We start from the raw sequence: 21,636 nt of genomic DNA on the forward strand, positions 1-21,636 counted from the left end.
TCTCCTGGAAATTTCTGCAATCAAGGATATTAATTTGAGGACATTATAAGAAAAAAAAAAGACATAGAATTTCAAAATATTAATTTAGCTATATAAATTCCCTAACTTATGTTTTTTCTTTTCTTTTTTTTTTTTTTTTGAGTAGCACTTTTGAGTTTTATAAATGGAAATAAAAACTAAAACTATACATTTGAGATTGACATAAGTAGCTGGATAGATTTACAAAAAAAAAAAAAAAAAAAAGATTGGCACCAGCCCTGAGTTCAAATCTGGTCTCAGATACTTAACACTTACTAGCTATGTAACCCTGGGCAAGTCACTCAACCTCAATTGCCTCAGCAAAAACAAAACAAAACAAAACAAAACAAACAAACAAACAAAAACAAAAAGAGATTGAGGCAGTGCTAAGTATGCTTTGATTCTAAAAAAGTAAAATTGTGTAGGAAATTGATATAGGTTAATGAAGTGTAGAGGAAAACCATATAGAGGCATTAGATGGAGGAGGAGCACTAGTAATTCTGAAAATCTACTCATATCGGGAATCAGATAAGCCAGCTTCCCTAGTTTCTCATTCCCCAATTATAACTTTCAAATAATTATTTTCTTCTTTAAGACTCAGGATTTATTTTTCTTGTTGGTTGACTTTATTGTCATAATCTTTTTGTTTTTCTTGAATGATTATTATTTTCTTCCCAATTTCCCTTCAATTTCTCTTATTTGATTTTTGAAGTCATTATTAAAATTCTTCTATAAATTTATTTAATGTTACTTTTTGGAGTATACCATGCAGTGTACAGCAACCTCCAAAAATCTATAAAGATTGGGATATAGAAAGATAGTGGAACAAAGTGTGTAGATTAATAGGGAAAAAATAAAGAGAAAAGGAAAGAGTGACCTATGATAAGGTGGTATACAGAAGAGTGTTTAGATTAATGGGGAAGGAACAATGTATGTAGATTAATGGGAATGGGATAAAGAAGAAGGGAAAGGGTTGGGGGAGAAGATCAGGGAGCCATCCCTAGGTGTGTAAGACAGGTTAAGTAATTGCAAGGAAAGTTAAGAAGTAGAACAAAAGTAGAAGGGAAAGGAAATAAGAGATAGACAAAAAGAAAACAATAAGGATAAGGAATAGAATATATTAGAAAAAATAAAGGCCAGTAATCTTTGATCCCAGATTAGTGTTTGGATTTATAAAATTGAATATTTAATAAGAATTAAACCTTATTATTTAATAATATTTATTAAATTTATATTTATTATTATATAATATATACAAATTCAATATAATAACAAATACAATATTTATTAATATTTAATAAGAATTAAATGTTATTATTTAATAATAAATTAAATCAATGATTTCCTCATCTGTAAAGTGAGAAAAAGATGAAACATTAAGAAATGTAGAGAATTATCTGAAAAAAATGAAACAATTGATGTCTGAGCACTTATTATTTAATTTAAAAAGCTAACATTTGCATGTGAAACAAGGTCATCTGACTTCTCATGTGTCAAAGTACAGGAATAATATATAGAGCTGATTTTTATATTAGAAGAAAGGAACAACAACAACAACAACAACAACAAATACAGAAACTTATTTTGACCATAATTCAATGGGACAAGACAGGTCACCTGAGTAGGTGGCTTCAGTTTTGTTGTTGTTGTTGTTGTTGTTGTTTGTTTATTTGTTTGTTTTAATTCAACAATCTTTTTGTAACTACCATCCTAGTAGGAAAGAGGAAGTTGTTTCTTTGTTGTTAAAGTCACCCCCTATTTTCCAGCTGCCAACCTTAGAAGATTCTTTAACCCTAGCTCAGAAAATTAAACAAGAAGAAGAAGAAAAATAAGCTTATCCACTAAGATTAGAAAAAGGAAGTTAACCTTTCTCTAACCTTCCAACGGCCAGAAAGTGAAAGTTAGCCTTCCCTCCCCTTCCCCCCAAGGCTAGAAAAGGGAGCTTAACCTTAAAAAACAAAAACAAAAAAAAATAATAATTTATGACATAAATTTATAAAATTAAAATTTATAATTATAACATAATTTATAATTATCTTATTCTTCTAAATTATCTATTACTAAATGATAAGATCTTACAATATATAGTCACTAAATCTAAGATAATCTAAACTTAAAAGATTATGTTAGTTTTGTTTAGTTTAGAGATAATTCTTCCTAAGAAGGGGGACTAATAGTCAAAATTAATCAAAGTAATTCATACTATCTGGTTTCCTTCAGAGAGAAGAAATTAATTGTCCAAAGTCATCATATTTAGTACCAGTAAAACAAAGCCAAGAGATTCACTTCTGGGAGCCAAAATGGCAGCACAAGCAGTGAATCACTGTTACCTTCCTTCCACATTCACCTCCATAGCCCTAAAACAGATCCTGGAGCAGCAGAAGCAGTTTTAGCTCAGGAAAGTTGGAAGATCAGCAGGAGGGATGAGTTTTCACTTGGGTAAAAGGCACATGGTCCAGGAAAGATTTCCCAGTTACCAAAAGCATGCCTCATCTCAGCAAACCATCAGGGGAGTGGCAAATGCCAACACAATGAACCCTCACGTACCTTGGCAAAATTAGGAGAATTGACAAACCCTAGTTGTGGAGATCATCAGGCAGCCAAATAAGTACCCTTCAGAAGCCAAACCTTTACATGACTCAGCACAGCTCTGGGCAAACATCCTCCAATGGACAGGCCACCATGTATTTTGGTGTAGCCCCAGGGCAACACAGAAACACCCAATCCAGCCTCAGCGCATGCCAGACATCACCATTATGATACCAGCTCATCAACAGGTAAGCTGCTAGGCCCTTACATTCTACAGCAGGGCCAGCCACTCAACCCTTCTCAGCAACCACTGAACATGAGAATCTGCTATGGACCTCAGGGGGACATTAGTCCAGAACCAAATAAACAGCCATATTTTGTAGCCACTGTAACAAAGAGCCTAAGAAAGTACTCCTTCCACATTGGGAACAGAATTAAAGTGGAGTACACTGGCTACAGAAGAAAGGAAGAGGTAGAATGATGTAAATTATTTCACATGAAGAGGTACACAAGGTTGTTGTTGCTGATCCTTCACTCTTGAAGAGGACCATGACATCAGGGAGGAAATGCCATGACATGCAAGTGAAGTGAGTTTAAGTCAGAGTGGGTTGGCCAAGGTCAATTGCCTCACTTTCCCCTCCAACTATCTGAGTCCAGTGGCCAGATGTAGATCAAGACAACTAGAGAAGGCCCTGGATGACATAGGAGACCTTGGCCTTTTTTAGGTTAAGGTTTTCAACAGGTCTCAGTTTGACAGAGGCCACCTATTTAGTAATTAAGACTAGGCAGCAATTGAGACAAAGAATCTCCTATTTCACCAAGTCAGGAAAAAAAAAGATAAATCAATAAATCTGGGAGGGGAAGACTCTCAACGTTTCTGGCCAAAGCAAATATGATTGCCTTTTACATTAATTTTGAGTCAATCAGGACCCAAACAATGACCAAATGGGAATTGGCCTGGGACCTATTGGTGGCCAATCAATAAGAAGCAGTTTGGGTTTAAGGTATGGTCTTAAGAAAGAAATCTAGATAGTTAAACTCAAGATATCTTGGGAATCCTTATTTATAGAAGCAGCCCGTACCTACAGATGCTGCTAAAGAGTTTCATAGACAATGAAGCAATATTAATACTAAACATTTATGTACCAAGTAATATAACATTCAAATAGACAGACAAATTATGTTATTTGGGACCTCACCTGCCCCTCTAAAAACTTGATATATCCAAATACAAAATAAACAAATAAGAAAGAAACTAAGGAAGTAAATAGAAAATTAGAAAAGTTAGATATGAAAGATATTTTGAGAAAACTGAATGGGAAAAGAAAAAAATATATACCTTTATCAGCATCACATAACACCTACACAAATATAGATGGTGCTATAGGGAATAAAAGCATTAATATAAAATATAAAGTAGCAGAAATATAAAAGGTAGTATTTTCAGATTATAAAGCAATAAAAATTACATTCAACAAAGAACAGTGGGAAGATTAATATTTAATAGTAAACTAATCTAATCCTAAAAATTGGAGTGAGAGGCACAGCCAAGATGATAGAGTAAACCCAGGAAGATGCTTGAGCTCTCCCAATTTCCCTCAAAACCATATGAAAACAAAACTCTGAACAGAGTCTGATAAAATAAAGTCTCTCTCTCTCTTAAGCTAAAGATAGATTGGAAGGACCTCAACAAAATCAGTCTTACTGTTGTGAAATGAGTGTTCAGCCCAGCTCAGATAGAGTCTGGAAAAGCCAATAAGATCACAGCACATGAGAAACTGAGACCCTTAGCAGTGGCTCAAATCCAACCATTCTGGGGAACATTTTGGAACTATGCCCAAAGGGCTATAAAACTGTGTATGTCCTTTGAACCAGCAGTATCATTACTGGGTCTGTATCTCAAGGAAATCATAAAGGAGGGAAAATGACTCATATGTGCAAAAATGTTTGTAGTATCTCTTTTTGTGGTAGCAAAAAATTGGAAAATGAGTAAATGCACAACAATTGGGGAATGACTGAATAAATCTAATATATGAAAGCAATGGAATATTATTGTTCTATAGAATATGATGGACAAGTTGATTTTACAAAGACCTGGAAAGTTTTCCATAAACTGATGCTGAGTGAAACAAACAGAACTAGACACACAGTGTATATAGTAATAATAAGATTGTGTGATGATCAACTATGAAAGACTTGGTTCTTTTCAGTGGTTCAGTGATCCAAGCAATCACCATAAATTTTGGATGGAAAATGTCATTTGCAATCAGAAAGAAAACTATGAGATTAAATGTAAAGCAACACATTCTATGTTCACTTTTTTCCTGCTTTTTTTTTTTCCTTCATGGTGTTTCCCTTTTATTCTGATTCTTGTCTCCCAACATAAATCATAAAGAAATTTATATTTAAAAGTTTATATACATGAATAACTAAAAAGAAAATAATTAATAAAAAAGAAAAATAAATAGATTGGTTCAAAGCATGAATATATATGTATATATTCAGGAATATGAATAAAGCACAAATATATTTATATACATTTATTATATATATTTATATATTGTCATATAATATATAATTAATATATAATATAATAATTATGTATGTATAATATATAGTGGTTATATATAATATATTATGATATATATTTATATAATATATACATATTTTTATGTATATATAAACAAGATATTTTGAACAGGCAGATTTCAGGAGAAAAAAAAAACCTCAAAAGACTTATAGGAACTGCTGTAAAATAAAATGAGCAGAACCAGGAAAACATCATACATAATATCAATAACTTTATGTTTTGACCAACTATGACTGATTCAGCTCCTTTCAGCAACACAGTGACCCAAGACAACTATAAAAGACCTAGGAAGGAATATGTTATCCATAATCAGACAAAAAACTGATGAGCTCTAAATACAGATCAAAACATTTTTCCCACTTTATTCTAATTCTCATGCTTTCCTCCCTTTTGCTGTTTCTTCTTTCACAACTGTGACTAATATAGAAATTTTTTACATGTTACCATGTATAAACTTCCTACCATCTTTAGACAAGGGAGGAGAGGGAGAAAATGTTAAAACACAAAATCTTGTGAAAATGAATGCTATTTTTTTTTCTTGACATGTAACTGAAGGGAAATAAAATACTATTTAAAATAATAATAAGAAGAAGAAGAGGAAGAAAAAGAAGGAGGAGAAGAAAAAAGAAGAAAAGGAAGAAGAAGAAGAAGAAGAAGAAGAAGAAGAAGAAGAAGAGGAAAAAGAAGAAGAAGAAGAAGAAGAAGAAGAAGAAGAAGAAGGGCAGAAGAAGAAGAAGAAGGGCAGAAGAAGAAGAAGAAGGGCAGAAGAAGAAGAAGAAGAAGAAGAAGAGGAAGAAGAAGAAGAAGAAGGGCAGAAGAAGAAGAAGAAGGGAAGAAGAAGAAGAAGAAGAAGAAGAAGAAGAAGAAGAAGAAGAAGAAGAAGAAGAGAAGAGGAAGAAGAAGAAGAAGAGGAAGAAGAAGAAGAAGAGGAAGAAGAAGAAGAAGAAGAAGAAGAAGAAGAAGAAGAAGAAGAAGAAGAAGAAGAGGAGGAGGAGGAGGAGGAGGAGGAGGAGGAGGAGGAGGAGGAGAAGGAGGAGGAGGAGGAGAAGAATGCACTGGTTAAAAAATCAAAACAAAGTAAAAGATCCCTTTAGTTGAAACTGGATCTTCTACACTAATCAACTTATTTTATAGACAAGGACCCTGAGGTCCTCTAAGGTGGAAGGTATAAACCATGATCTTTCAGTTATCTTTAGAAGTTAGAGATGGATTTAGGATAAGAAAACTTACTTAGTCCAAGTGCCTCGTTTTAGAAATAGGAACACAAAAGATAGACTAGAACAAAAATTTAAGAGGCTATCTAATGGTATAACATCATTTTAGAGATAAAGAAAATAAGAACAAAACAGGCTAATATTTGCCAAAAGCAAGAGTGGATTAAGTACATAATTGGGATTCAGTTTTAGGTCTTCTAATTCTCAGTCCCTCCCAGTGATTGAGAGGTATTGCCATCACTTTGTTGTTAAAATATTCTAGAATTTTCCTGATTATCCTTAAAACTAAAACATAGAAAAGATGTCTGGAAGTAAATAAAAAGAAATTCTATTCTACTAGGTAATCTCCTTTCTTTCCAAGACCAAACTATCTGGACTGGAGTAAACAGGAGACAAAATAAGAACAGACAAAGGAATATGACACAATTTTTAAAAATCCCTAAATTGTACCAGTTTTTTTTTTCCTGTCTATATTATAAAATAATGATATTTTGGAAACAACAACTTCTCCCTTTAAAATGGAAACAGCCAGCAGCTGTTTGTGATAGATTACAAAGAATATGGACGGGGTGTCTGATATTCCTTATGTTTTCCCTGGGCTTGAATAAACTCTCAACAATGAATAGTAAACAAAACTTGTTTCTTCCCTTTTCAGTATATTAAAGTTAAAGCTGTTCCATATTTATCAAGATCATTATGTTCAAAATAAAATTAAGAAATGTGAAGGAGACAGAGATTATTTCAAAAGTTCAAATAATTATATCCAAAGTTCAAAGAAAAGGGAAACAGGCAACTATAAGAACTCTGAAAGATAAATCCTTCTGCAGATAAGTGTCATTCTTCATCATACAGAATAAAGTTACTTCATTTAAAAATTATTAGCATAAAGGAGTCCTTTAACTCGTAAGATTTCAATCTGAGTAGTGTTTTCAGTCTGCATTTACTTGTTGATGACAGTTATATGGAGATATCTGAAGTTAGGGATTTTAATTGATTAGTCCAATCAATAAATCATTGTGTTGATACTTATGCTTTAGCAGGAATGAAATACATTAAAAAAAAAAAAACAGCAACAACAAAACAAGCAGATAATAAAAGAAAAAATAAGGCACAATCTTCAAGGATATTACCATATAAATTATTAAAAGAATAAAATAATTAAAGCACAATTAAAGACAGTATAAAATAATAATAATAATAAAATTAGTGTGTCATCTTTGTGATAAGTGGGTAAGAAGTTCAAGGGAAACAAGTACCTCTATGAGTTAGAAAAGTCACAAGTCTTTGAAGTTGATTCTTTAAAATGGATAAGATTTACATAGTGGGGAAGGAGAGGTGAGGCTTTCCTGAGAGGTGAAGGTATGAGTAAAGTCAAAGTTCTAGGAGTGAACCTGGTGTTTGCAGATTTATTCTAGGTTTATGTGACTTCAGATTAAGTACTAGAAAATATACATCTGTGTAATAAATGTTAGTAGATGACTTTTAATTATGCATTTCCTTGGGACTCAATCATATAGAATCATGGTCAAGAGAGTAAATAGTAAAATGAAAGGAGTCCTGAATGGTGATGGATTTGAAATGTCAATATTTAGGGTTTTTTTTTTGTTTTTTTTTTTATTGTTCTTTAGTTTAGCCTTCCAGGTAGTATGGTAGCCTTTCTTATATAGTCTTATCTAGTCTTACTTAGACTTACTTAGACTGCCTTTTCTTGGCCATAGAAACCAAAGTGGCCTGGTAGATGGAGCCTGTAGCTTAGAATCAGGACAAACTTGAACACAGATACTTTCTCAAATATTTATTTATGTTATCTTCAATCAGTGTATCTCTTTGTGCCTCAATTTGCTTGACTGTAAAATGAGAAGGGTTGACTCAGTGGCCTGTAATCTTTCTTCCAATTCTAAATCTATAATTCTATGGTAATTCAGAGTAGTAATATCACTAGAGCTCTGAAGCACCCTGATGTTTATTGGCTGAGCTTTGGTCTCTTGCAGAGACTTGGAAAAAACTACTGATTCTATAATATGCCCTAGAAATTCCATCTGGCTCTTAGTATCCTGAAACTCAAAGGAACTTTGTATATAGAAAGAGAGAGATTGATATAGATATAGATATAGATAGATACATACAGATATAGATAGATTTCTATATATGGATAGATATATACACATATATATGTATATACACACATATATATTATACATACATATATATCTATCACCTTTCAATATTCCACAATAGTCATACTCTGGTTATTAATTTACTTTAGGCATATTAGTAAATTACATCAAATTTCTCTTCTATAAAATTATCTCCTGTTAATCCATTCTGATAATCCCCTGGAATGCACTTTTGTAATCTCACTCAGAATCTTTTCAAGACCCAAGTTTCCTTGGTTCCCTCTCTCCCTATCCTCAATGAATTAATATTCTTTTTCTATTCAAATAAACTTGCATTTATAATGTAATCTCCCAGCCAAAAAAGACTGTAATTTTTTTAAAAAGTCATTTACTTTCCAGCACCTAGCACATAGTCTTGAAAATAATTGATGCTTAAAATATATTGATAGTTAAATTAATTTGAAATCACTTTCCCCAGTGAAGTTGTGGCTATTATTACTATTATATATAATATATGTGTGTCTGTGTGTCTGTGTGTGTGTAATATATATGTATGTATGTATAGGTGTATTTTTATATCTACAATTTTTTTCTCTGAGATTTCTACCAAAGATCTTTCCACTTTCCTTTACTGGTAGTTGGCCATATTTGATAACATTCTAAGTTTGACACTTATCCCAAAATTAAGGCATCATAGAATTACAAATGATGTCAAGTTCAATAATTTCTTCACAAAATGAAAAAATTTGACATTTTTACTAGAGTCTTTGCAAAAATGGTTCTACCGTACTTTCTTCTAAAGAAAATGAAAGTCTTACATGGAAACAAGTGTCAAAAGTTGGCTAAAGAACAAAATAGTTGCTTATTGTTCCAAATCTGTTGAGAAATAGTAGATGTCAGAATAGAAGATAAAAAGATAGCCTTGTACTCAGGAAGCCTGCTGTTCAAGTCTTACCTCTGACAAATTAGGTGTTTGGACATGAATAAGCCTTCCAACCTTTCAGTGGCCAAGTCAGCTCTTCAGAACTATGAGGCATAATGATTTTTATGCTCTTCATTGCTAGGGAAAAAAAAATCTATTTGGGGCACAAACTATACCAAACAAATCAAATTTCCTTCTCAAAAAACATAAAACTTTGAAACAGAAACATATATCTTTCAAATTTTAAAATGTAATGATAAACATAAGTATGTTGATCCTATTGTTAGCTAAGGTTTGTAAAGCACATTGTCCATCCATTTGATACTGACAATTCCTGTGAATTATTCCCCTCCTCAATTTTGCAGATAACAGAGTTGAATCCGATGCAGCTAATAAGTGTCAGAGACAATTTGAACTCAGATATTCATAATGATGTACAATACTCTATTATCTCACTGAATTCAAGGAAATTTGAAGCATTGCATGACAAGGAGGCTAATAATGATTGTTTTATCCTAGATTATTGTGAGGAAATTGGATGCCTCTTGAATTCTTTTGAAAAGCTGGATATGCTACTATTTTTCAAAAAAGATTGACTATATTCATTTATGTACCATTTACCGTGTAGTTAAAGAATAAAATAGATGTAAATAATCCCCGAAAGCTCTCTTAAAATGCTGAATAAGGAATTTTTAAAAATCAAAGTTTATAATCAAAAGCCATTATCAAGAAATAAAACAGAAAAAGAAAGAAAGAAAGAAAGAAAGAAAGAAAGAAAGAAAGAAAGAAAGAAAGAAAGAAAGAAAGAAAAAGAAAAAGAAAGGAAGCCTGCAATGTGTCCATTGAATGTAGCCCAGAGACTTATAAATCTTGGGAGAACCAGCATCATGATGACATTTCAGAGATGTGAGAATTATTTATGTAAAAAAAAGAAAGAAAGAAAAGCAGAAGAAAAGAGTGAGCTACAAATCTCTTAGAGTTGTCAAGGGAACAGTAGTTATCGTATAATTCCTCGAGAACTGCTTTGAAAGTTTAAAGCTGAGAGTTCAAAAGAAGAGTGTGAATGCACAAGAAATTAGAGATTGAAGGCATTTGTGAACCAGTGGTCACATGATTAGCTTGAGAAAACCTCAAAAAAGTTAAGATCTTTGGATGAAGGCATTTGTGGTCTTTTTGACTATGCCAAAATTATAATGAGCCAGAATAATCTTTCTGACTGAATAAAAATTTGTTTTATCTCTATTCTTGCTATTTTTCCCTCCATCTCACAGCATTCCAAAATTCTTGTGAATTTAAAAAAAAACAAAAAACATTAGTTTCCTCACTCTCATTCTTCATTTAGTCTGTTCTATAATCCACCCTCTAATCAACTGCCAAAACAATTTTCCTAAACCACATAGCTAACCACATTACTTTCATTATCTGATTAACCTACATACACATATATACATACTTTCTTATAGCACAATAACATTCTATTATATCCATATAAAATACTGTTTTGTATTTTAGCCAATCTTCATTCAGTGGGAATTCATTTTGTTTCCAAGTCTTTGTTAACACAGAGAATAAGGATATTTAAATATTTATTTGGTCATTACTTATGTCTTCCTGGAAAAGATATCAATGTGGTATATGCCCAATGTGGAATATTCTCAATATGGAATTGCTGGGTCAAAGGGTATGAATTTATTAGTTACTATTATTAAATATTTCCAAATTGAAATCCAGAATGGCAGATCACTTCACATCAATTTCAACAGTTTATTAATGTGACTTTCTCTTCATAAATCTTCCAAAACTGATTATTATCATCTTTTCTCATCTTTAGCTATTAACATTATATGAGACAAAAACTCAGACTTATTTAGTTTTAGGAAATGTTTTTACATATACATTTTATCTTAAAAAATTTCCTTTAAAAACATTATTTGAAGCCTTTGATCATTAATCAATATGTTATTAATTTTGTTGATATTTTTATTACTTCCCATTGTTGGATAAAAAATTATTTTTCTCACCATTTTTAAAGAAGGGGACTTGATATTGTTTGTTTTCTTTGTCTTTTTCCTCTTTTTTTTTCTAATTTTCTTCTCTATTTTACAGATACAAAAACTGAAGCTCAGACAAACTAAGTAATATCCCCAACATTACAAAATGACAAAGCTTTGAAAGAAATTATATGTTCTGTCTCTTGAGTCTTAGGCCAATCCTCTTTCCATTTTAGCTGACTGCAAGTTGTTGTTTTTCTTCTTGTTGTTGTTGTTGTTTGTTTATTTATAAAGTTATTTTTACTAGTGGCCATACTTACTTAGTTTAGGCAGTTTTCAAATACTTCTTCCTGAAAATTTTCTACAGGGCATTCACTCAGATATCTAAGAGGTCTCCCATATTATCTTGTCCTTATAATATAATTTGCTTCCTTGAGTTTTTTATAGTTAAAAAATGACATACATAATTCTAAAAACTAGATATCAGGAAAAATGTGAAATATTATTTCCAGATGAGGAAGCAATAAGAACTTTAACCTTTGAAGAAGTAACAATCTTTGAAAATATTTACAGTGTTATGCCACAGTTCTTTTTAACTGTCCTGACTCAGTTTCCCTGTACGAGTTTCCTTTGTCTCAGTTTCCTTAACTGTTCTGTCTCAATCTCTTTAGTTGTAAATCCCCCTCTGACCCAGTTTATCTGTTTATAGTAATATCTATTATATCTATGCATATATAATGATATAGAGTGATATCTGTACCTTTCCACCCATCTATTTTATTGATCTTCATAAAAGTACTTAAAAAAAAAAAAAAGAGATGGAGGAAATTGTTGTCAAAAACACATTTAAGCAGTGCCTTAAAGTTAAGTATTCCTTATATACCTGACTGAGACATCTTCTTTTGACCCAATAATTCATCCAGAAAGGAAGAAAAAAACTCATTTTTTTTTGTACTCTAGAAGTCCTGTTTTGTAAAAACCTTAGGGAAAATGAATTCCTTTAAAATATTCTTTTTTTTTTTTAATGAATTCCTGAAGCTTTTAAAACAAGGGATGAGGACACAGAAGAAGAAAACAAATGTGCATTCAGTTGTCTTGTTGATGATGAATTATTTTATATATATATATAAATTTTAAAGAAATTAATATAAAAGTGAATATATAAGTGCTGTGCCTACCCATTTGAGAAAATGGCTAGACTTTATTTGCCCTAGGGATTCTCAGTTGTTCCAAACACATTGAATAGCTTCTAATTTGGGGGTTAAAATTAGAGTTCCATAATTAAAGTTTTCAGTAGAATTCTGTTTTTGTTCCATTAATGAGGAAAACTTCGTAGCAACAGCTCTAGGGGATCATGAGATATCCCCAGTCATGAAACAAACAGATCTTATTTCCAGAGAGAGCTATTAGTCAATTTGCATATGTATTCACTTGCTAAGTAGTGCCAATAGAAACTGGATGGGAAAGGAAACAGGATTGGGCTGGTGACTTTGCTCAGCAACACCCCCTATTCCTATCAGGATAATTCAGCTTCCCTTCATGTTTTAGAGTGCATACCTTACTAATGATTTCTATGTCTATGAGAACTTTGTCACATTTTTAATTGTAGAAGTTCAGTATTTCCAAGTATTATTGAATAGATATAAAAAGGTTACAAATGAAAGGCTGAAACAGAAGAAATCATATTGATAATATTAAAGGTTAAAAAAATGGAAAATAATGATAATGAGAAAATAATATTATTGATGAGCACTTTGGCATGGTAGAAAGGGTGAAAAGTAGATCTGAGTTGTTTATGTAGTCTTGCCACTATGAAATCACAGAAGAAAACAAGAAAACATTTCATGAAAGAAAATACAAACTTTTTGGGTCTCTACCCCAAAAAGATAAAAAAAGAGAAAATAATTCATATGTGCAAAAATGCAAAAAAAATCAATAAAAAAATGTAACTATTATGCAACATCTCTGTGACAGGCACTGTGCTGTGTGTTAGGCTTAAAATGAGGAAAATAAAAATGCTTTTTAATCATTGAGCTTATTGTCTATTAATTGCAATGCTTCCAGAAGTTATTTATCCTATCTGAGCTTTAGTTTTTTTTTTTCATTTTTTAAAATCAGATAATGAGATTTTAATGATTATTTACTAGCAATACAATATGAATGTTAAAAAATATTGTGAGCATTAAGTGATGTATTGCATGTTATGGTCTTTGTCTATCTTGAAGCACAATATATATTCAATTATCACTATCAACATTAAATAAAAGGAATTTGGGGCATAAAACAGTATTCTGCAAATAATATATATTCAGAACTTTAAGGGCATTAGCTCATTAATGATGTACTGAATGATTAACAAATAATTATATATAGATATATATTATATATATAATATATATATTTCTTCATTTCTACATTCAAATAAAAATTTAATTTAATTTAATTTTGTTAATTTAAAAATGTATTGCAAAGCAATTGGTAGTTCAGATCCTGATGTTGTAATTTCTGAATTATTAGAACCAATTGCTAAAGATAGTAAGCTTAAGAGGCCATTTTTCTAGGCCTTACTTATAGAATTCTTAAATTTGGCAATTTAATACTTCTGCTCCCTATAAATTTTCATCACTGAATTATAGGTCCTTACTAATTAATTGATTTCTGTTATTCCATATTCAGTAAATACATCCACTTGGAAAAATACCTAATTTCTATAAACTACTTTTATTGCAATTTTAACTCTTCTTCCCTTTCCATTAGAATAACTCAAAATGTGGGTCAAATTTGAATATAGAATCTACAGCATCTGAAAGAACTCTCATGTAGCATCTATCACCCTACCCCCACTAAAAAAAATTCTCAAAATATATTAAAAAGAAAGATAAATTTTTGGAAGGGCTGAAAAAAGGAAAACTATATCAGGGAAATACAGATATGTTGTTGAGAAAGAAAGAGAACATCTTGCTTATCGAAGAGGGAGGAGTGAGTTTTTTGAAGACAATGACAACCAAGATGGTAATATTGAAGAAAATGAAGATGGAATAATGTATAAAATATAGATTTTGTGGGCATAGAAATAAATTTTAATTTTACTTACCAAATCAAAAATTTTCTTCATATAGAGGCGATATAATCTATCTTTTTAAAAGGAATGCCCATACCAGTTAAATAATGAATCTCTCAAACTGTAAAAACATTCAAAGTCTTTAGGCACAATACAAAAGTTAGAACCAGATATTCTTATAACAAATGACATGAAAACAAATGTGGCACTGGCGGGCATATGAAATTGATAAATTTTTAGCAGTTACAAGAAGTCATTTTAAAATTGTCTGAAGACTTCCGGTTAAGATGGCGGAGAGGAGGCTCACAGTTGCATAAGCTCCGCGCTTTCTCTCACTATCCACTTCATTACAAGCCTCTAAATCAATGCTTGACTGAAAAAAAACCCACAAATAGTTACCAAGAGAAGCCATCCTTGAGATCCGCCAAGAAAGGTCTGTCTTTACTGGAGGGCTGGGGCGGTTTTAGATCGGGCGCAGGCGGCGGGCAGCAGCAGTGAGAGCACGGGAGCAGACTGGAGAGGGGGTGGAGAGTGATCGTAGCCGTTTCTGCGGGGAGAGCTTCACTACAGGTTTGGATAATTTCCTCCGGCAGCAAGTCAACAGCCCAGCAGAGAAGCTAAAAACACCGGGGCTGAAGAATACAACCGCAAACAGCTGGAGTCTCTCAGGACCTGGCCCCCCCCCCCTTTCCCCCCTCAGTGACTCAGCACGCTTTGGGATCTCAGAGCGCAGGCGCAGCACAGTCCTGCTAGTGCCTCACTGCTGCCACCTGCAGTCTGTAGAGGAAGCTCGATAACACACCCAGCCCCCCCCCAAAGAAAGACTCCAGTTTTTTCTGTTTTTCTTTGGTAGTTTATCTCTGATTAATAGACAGAATGAGCAAGAAGCTGAAGAGGACTTTAACCCTTGACAGCTTCTATACAGATAGAGAGCAGACTCTAAATCCTGAGGAGACTAAAAACAGGCAGTCCCCAGGTGATTCCCCAAAGGAGGAAATCATCTGTTCCTCAGCACAGATGAACCTCATAGAAGTGATTAAAAAGGCTCTCACAAGGGAGCTAGAAGAAAAATGGGGAAAGCAGAGTGAGGCTTGGCAAAAGGAGAGGGAGGCTTGGGAAAAGGAGAGGGAGGCTTGGCAAAAGAGCCTGGAGAAAGTTAAAGAGAGAGTGGATAAAGAAGTAAAATCCTTGAAAAATAGGATTAGTGAACTGGAAACAGAAAACAGCTCTCTAAAAAACAAAATTGGCGAAATGGAAAAAAATTCCACAGAACAAAAGAACTCAATGGGACAATTAGAGAAAGATTTTAAAAAAGTGAGTGAAGAGAATACTTCACTGAAAATCAGAATTGAACAAGTGGAATTGAATGACTCGAGGAGACAAGAAGAATCAGTCAAGCAAATCCAAAAAAATCAAACAATGGAGAAAAATGTGAAATCCCTTCTGGGGAAGACAACAGACCTGGAAAACAGATCCAGGAGAGACAATCTGAGAATCATTGGACTCCCAGAAAAACATGATGAAAAAAAGAGCCTGGACACTGTCTTCCAGGAAATTATCAAAGAGAACTGCCCAGAAGTCATAGGAACAGAGGAAAAAATAAACATTGAAAGGATTCATCGATCACCCACTGAAAGGGATCCTAAAATCAAAACACCAAGGAATATAGTGGCCAAATGCCAGAACCCTCAGGTGAAAGAAAAAATATTGCAAGCGGCTAGAAAAACCCAATTCAAGTATCAAGGAGCCACAATAAGGATCACCCAGGATCTGGCAGCATCCACATTAAAAGATCGAAGGGCCTGGAATATGATATTCCGAAAGGCTAAGGAACTTGGTATGCAACCAAAAATAACTTACCCAGCGAGAATGAGCATCTTTTTCCAGGGAAGAAGATGGACATTCAACGAAGTAAGCGAATTTCATCTATTTCTGATGAAAAAACCAGAACTTAACAAAAAGTTTGATCTACAAATATAGAACTCAAGAGAAATCTAAAAAGGTAAAGATTAATCTTGGGAACTATATTTTGACTATATAGATGTATAAAGAATACATGTATACCTTGTTCTAGAAATTGATGTGGAAAGGACATTGTACCAGAAAAAGGGTAAAGTGGGGGTAGTACATCTCATGAAGAGGCATAGGAAACCTATTATATCTGAGAGAAAGAATGGAGGGGGATGAATATAGTGGGTATCTTACTGCCTTCAGAATTGGCTTTAAGTGAAAAATCTTAAGACATATTCAATCTATGGTGAAACTTCTCCCATCTCATTGAAAAGTGAGAAGGGAAAAGTGGAAAGGGAAGGAATAAGCTAAGGGGAAGGGAATACGGGAACTGGGAGGGAAAGGGGTAAGATAGGGGGAGGAACTCTAAGGAGGGGGGAGGGATACTAAAAAGGGAGGGCTGTGAGAAGCAAGGGTGCTCACAAGCTTAATACTTGGAAGGGGGGGAAAGGGGAAAGAAGGGAGGAAAGCATAAACCGGGGTTAACAAGATGGCAAGTAATACAGAATTGGTCATTCTAACCATAAACGTGAACGGGGTAAACTCCCCCATAAAGAGAAAGCGGTTAGCAGAATGGATTAAAAGCCAGAATCCTACAATATGTTGTTTACAGGAAACACACCTGAAGCGGGGAGATACATGCAGGTTAAAGGTAAAAGGTTGGAGCAAAATCTACTATGCTTCAGGTGAAGTCAAAAAAGCAGGGGTAGCCATCCTGATCTCAGATCAAGCTAAAGCAAAAATTGACCTAATTAAAAGAGATAAGGAAGGACACTATATCTTGCTAAAGGGTAGCATGGATAATGAAGCACTATCTATATTAAACATATATGCACCAAGTGGGGTAGCATCTAAATTCTTAAAAGAGAAACTAAGAGAGCTGCAAGAAGAAATAGACAGTAAAACTATAATAGTGGGAGATCTTAACCTTGCACTCTCAGAATTAGATAAATCAAACCAGAAAATAAATAAGAAAGAAGTCAAAGAGGTAAACAGAATACTAGAAAAGCTAGATATGATAGATCTCTGGAGAAAATGTAATGGAGACAGAAAGGAATACACTTTCTTTTCAGCAGTTCATGGAACCTATACAAAAATTGACCATATATTAGGACATAAAAACCTCAAACTCAAATGTAGTAAGGCAGAAATAGTAAATGCATCCTTTTCAGACCACGATGAAATGAAAATTACATTCAACAAAAAAGCAGGGGGAAGTAGACCAAAAAATAATTGGAAACTAAATAATCTCATACTAAAGAATGATTGGGTGAAACAGCAAATCATAGACATAATTAATAACTTCACCCAAGAAAACGATAATAATGAGACATCATACCAAAATGTATGGGATGCAGCCAAAGCGGTAATAAGGGGAAATTTCATATCTCTAGAGGCCTATTTGTATAAAATAGAGAAAGAGAAGGTCAATGAATTGGGTTTGCAATTAAAAATGCTAGAAAAGGAACAAATTAAAAACCCCCAGTCAAACACTAAACTTGAAATTCTAAAAGTAAAAGGTGAGATCAATAAAATTGAAAGTAAAAAAACTATTGAATTGATTAATAAAACTAAGAGTTGGTTCTATGAAAAAACCAACAAAACAGACAAACCCTTAGTAAATCTGATTAAAAAAAGGAAAGAGGAAAATCAAATTGTTAGTCTTAAAAATGAAAAGGGAGAACTCACCACTAACAAAGAGGAAATTAGAGCAATAATTAGGAGTTACTTTGCCCAACTTTATGCCAATAAATTCGACAACTTAAATGAAATAGAAAAATACCTCCAAAAATACAGCTTGCCCAAACTAACAGAGGAAGAAGTAAATATCCTAAACAGTCCCATCTCAGAAAAAGAAATAGAACAAACTATCAATCAACTCCCTAAGAAAAAATCCCCAGGACCAGATGGATTTACATGTGAATTCTACCAAACATTTAAAGAACAATTAACTCCAATGTTATATAAACTATTTGAAAAAATAGGGATTGAAGGAGTCCTACCAAACTCCTTTTATGACACAGATATGGTACTGATACCTAAACCAGGTAGGCTGAAAACAGAGAAAGAAAATTATAGACCAATCTCCCTAATGAATATTGATGCAAAAATCTTAAATAAAATATTAGCAAAAAGATTACAGAAAATTGTCACCAGGATAATACACTATGACCAAGTAGGATTTATACCAGGAATGCAGGGCTGGTTCAATATTAGGAAAACTATTAACATAATTGACTATATCAATAACCAAACAAACAAAAACCACATGATCATCTCAATAGATGCAGAAAAAGCATTTGATAAAATCCAACATCCATTCCTAATAAAAACACTTGAGAGCATAGGAATAAATGGACTTTTCCTTAAAATAGTCAGGAGCATATATTTAAAACCATCAGTAAGCATCATATGCAATGGGGAAAAACTGGAACCTTTCCCAGTAAGATCTGGAGTGAAGCAAGGTTGCCCACTATCACCATTATTATTTAATATCGTATTAGAAACACTAGCCTCAGCAATAAGAGTCGAGAAAGATATAAAAGGAATTAGAGTAGGCAATGAGGAAACCAAACTATCACTCTTTGCAGATGATATGATGGTATACCTAGAGAACCCCAGAGATTCTACCAAAAAGCTATTGGAAATAATTCATAATTTTAGCAAAGTAGCTGGCTACAAAATAAATCCCCATAAATCCTCAGCATTTTTATACATCACCAACAAAACCCAACAGCAAGAGATACAAAGAGAAATTCCATTCAGAATAACTGTTGATACCATAAAATATTTGGGAATCTATCTACCAAAGGAAAGTCAGGAATTATATGAGCAAAATTATAAAAAAGTCTCCACACAAATAAAGTCAGACTTAAATAATTGGAAAAATATTAAGTGCTCTTGGATCGGCCGAGCGAATATAATAAAGATGACAATACTCCCTAAACTAATCTATTTATTTAGTGCTATACCAATCAGACTTCCAAGAAAATATTTTATTGATCTAGAAAAAATAACAACAAAATTCAATGGAACAATAAAAAGTCGAGAATCTCAAGGGAATTAATGAAAAAAAAATCAAATGAAGGTGGCCTAGCTGTACCTGATCTAAAATTATATTATAAAGCAGCAGTCACCAAAACCATTTGGTATTGGCTAAGAAATAGATTAGTGGATCAGTGGAAAAGGCTAGGCTCACAAGACAGAATAGTCAACTATAGCAATCTAGTGTTTGACAAACCCAAAGCCCCTAACTTCTGGGAAAAGAATTCATTATTTGATAAAAACTGCTGGGATAATTGGAAATTAGTATGGCAGAAATTAGGCATGGACCCACACTTAACACCATATACCAAGATAAGATCAAAATGGGTCTATGACCTAGGCATAAAGAACGAGACTATAAATAAATTAGAGGAACATAGAATAGTTTATCTCTCAGACTTGTGGAGGAGAAAGAAATTTGTGACCAAAGATGAACTAGAGACCATTACTGATCACAGAATAGAAAATTTCGATTACATCAAATTAAAAAGCCTTTGTACAAATAAAACTAATGCAAACAAGATTAGAAGGGAAGCGACAAACTGGGAAAACATTTTCACAGTTAAAGGTTCTGATAAAGGCCTCATTTCCAAAATATATAGAGAACTGACTCAAATTTATAAGAAATCAAGCCATTCTCCAATTGATAAATGGTCAAAGGATATGAACAGACAATTTTCAGAGGATGAGATTGAAACTATTACCACTCATATGAAAGAGTGTTCCAAATCATTATTGATCAGAGAAATGCAAATTAAGACAACTCTGAGATACCACTACACACCTGTCAGATTGGCTAAGATGACAGGAAAAAATAATGATGAATGTTGGAGGGGATGCGGGAAAACTGGGACACTAATGCATTGTTGGTGGAGTTGTGAACGAATCCAACCATTCTGGAGAGCAATCTGGAATTATGCCCAAAAAATTATCAAAATGTGCATATCCTTTGATCCAGCAGTGTTTCTATTGGGCTTATATCCCAAAGAAATACTAAAGAAGGGAAAGGGACCTGTATGTGCCAAAATGTTTGTAGCAGCCCTGTTTGTAGTGGCTAAAAACTGGAAAATGAATGGATGCCCATCAATTGGAGAATGGCTGGGTAAATTGTGGTATATGAATGTTATGGAATATTATTGTTCTGTAAGAAATGACCAGCAGGATGAATACAGAGAGGCTTGGAGAGACCTACATGAACTGATGCTAAGTGAAATGAGCAGAACCAGGAGATCATTATACACTTCGACAACGATATTGTATGAGGACATATTTTGATGGAAGTGGATTTCTTTGACAAAGAGACCTGAGTTTCAATTGATAAATGACGGACAAAAGCAGCTACACCCAAAGAAAGAACACTGGGAAACGAATGTGAACTATCTGCATTTTTGTTTCTCTTCCCGGATTATTTATACCTTCTGAATCCAATTCTCCCTATGCAACAAGAGAACTGTTCGGTTCTGCAAACATATATTGTATCTAGGATATACTGCAACATATCCAACATATAAAGGACTGCTTGCCATCTAGGGGAGGGGGTGGAGGGAGGGAGGGGAAAAAAAAATCGGAACAGAAATGAGTGTAAATATAATGTAATTATTAAATAAAAAAATTAAAAAAAAAATAAAATAAAATTGTCTGAACTTTGCTGTGTTTAAAGTTGTTAACTGACATGTTTTCTGAGATCTTGTTTGTTATATCTGTCAATTTGAATAAACAGGTAACAATCATGTATTAGAATTAGAGGAATGATTATTGCTGCACAATTCTATTTGAGAAAAAAAAAGTATAATTGTAATTTGGAATTTAAATTGATGTTATTTTAAATTGCATATTATTTTGAGTTTTTCTCTATCTTTTCTTGACTTTTTAAATTGGCTAAAATTATTCTAAATGTTAAAAGTTGTTATTATAGAAATGTAAAGAAACTATTTGTCTAGGGGAAGCTTGATGCTATGTTATATATGGTTATGTTTATATGTATATATACATTATAAAAATGATTAACAGTCCAATTCAGTATATATTTTTTAATTCACTCCACATTCTAGCTTTATTATTTTCTATTAGCAAAGTAAATGTTGGAAAAATATATTCTTCTGGACTTCTGAGGGTGCACATGTTTCTCTCTGATCTCTA

Source organism: Antechinus flavipes, chromosome 6 (genome assembly GCF_016432865.1).
Source record: "Antechinus flavipes isolate AdamAnt ecotype Samford, QLD, Australia chromosome 6, AdamAnt_v2, whole genome shotgun sequence".
Classification (NCBI taxonomy): Eukaryota; Metazoa; Chordata; class Mammalia; order Dasyuromorphia; family Dasyuridae; genus Antechinus; species Antechinus flavipes.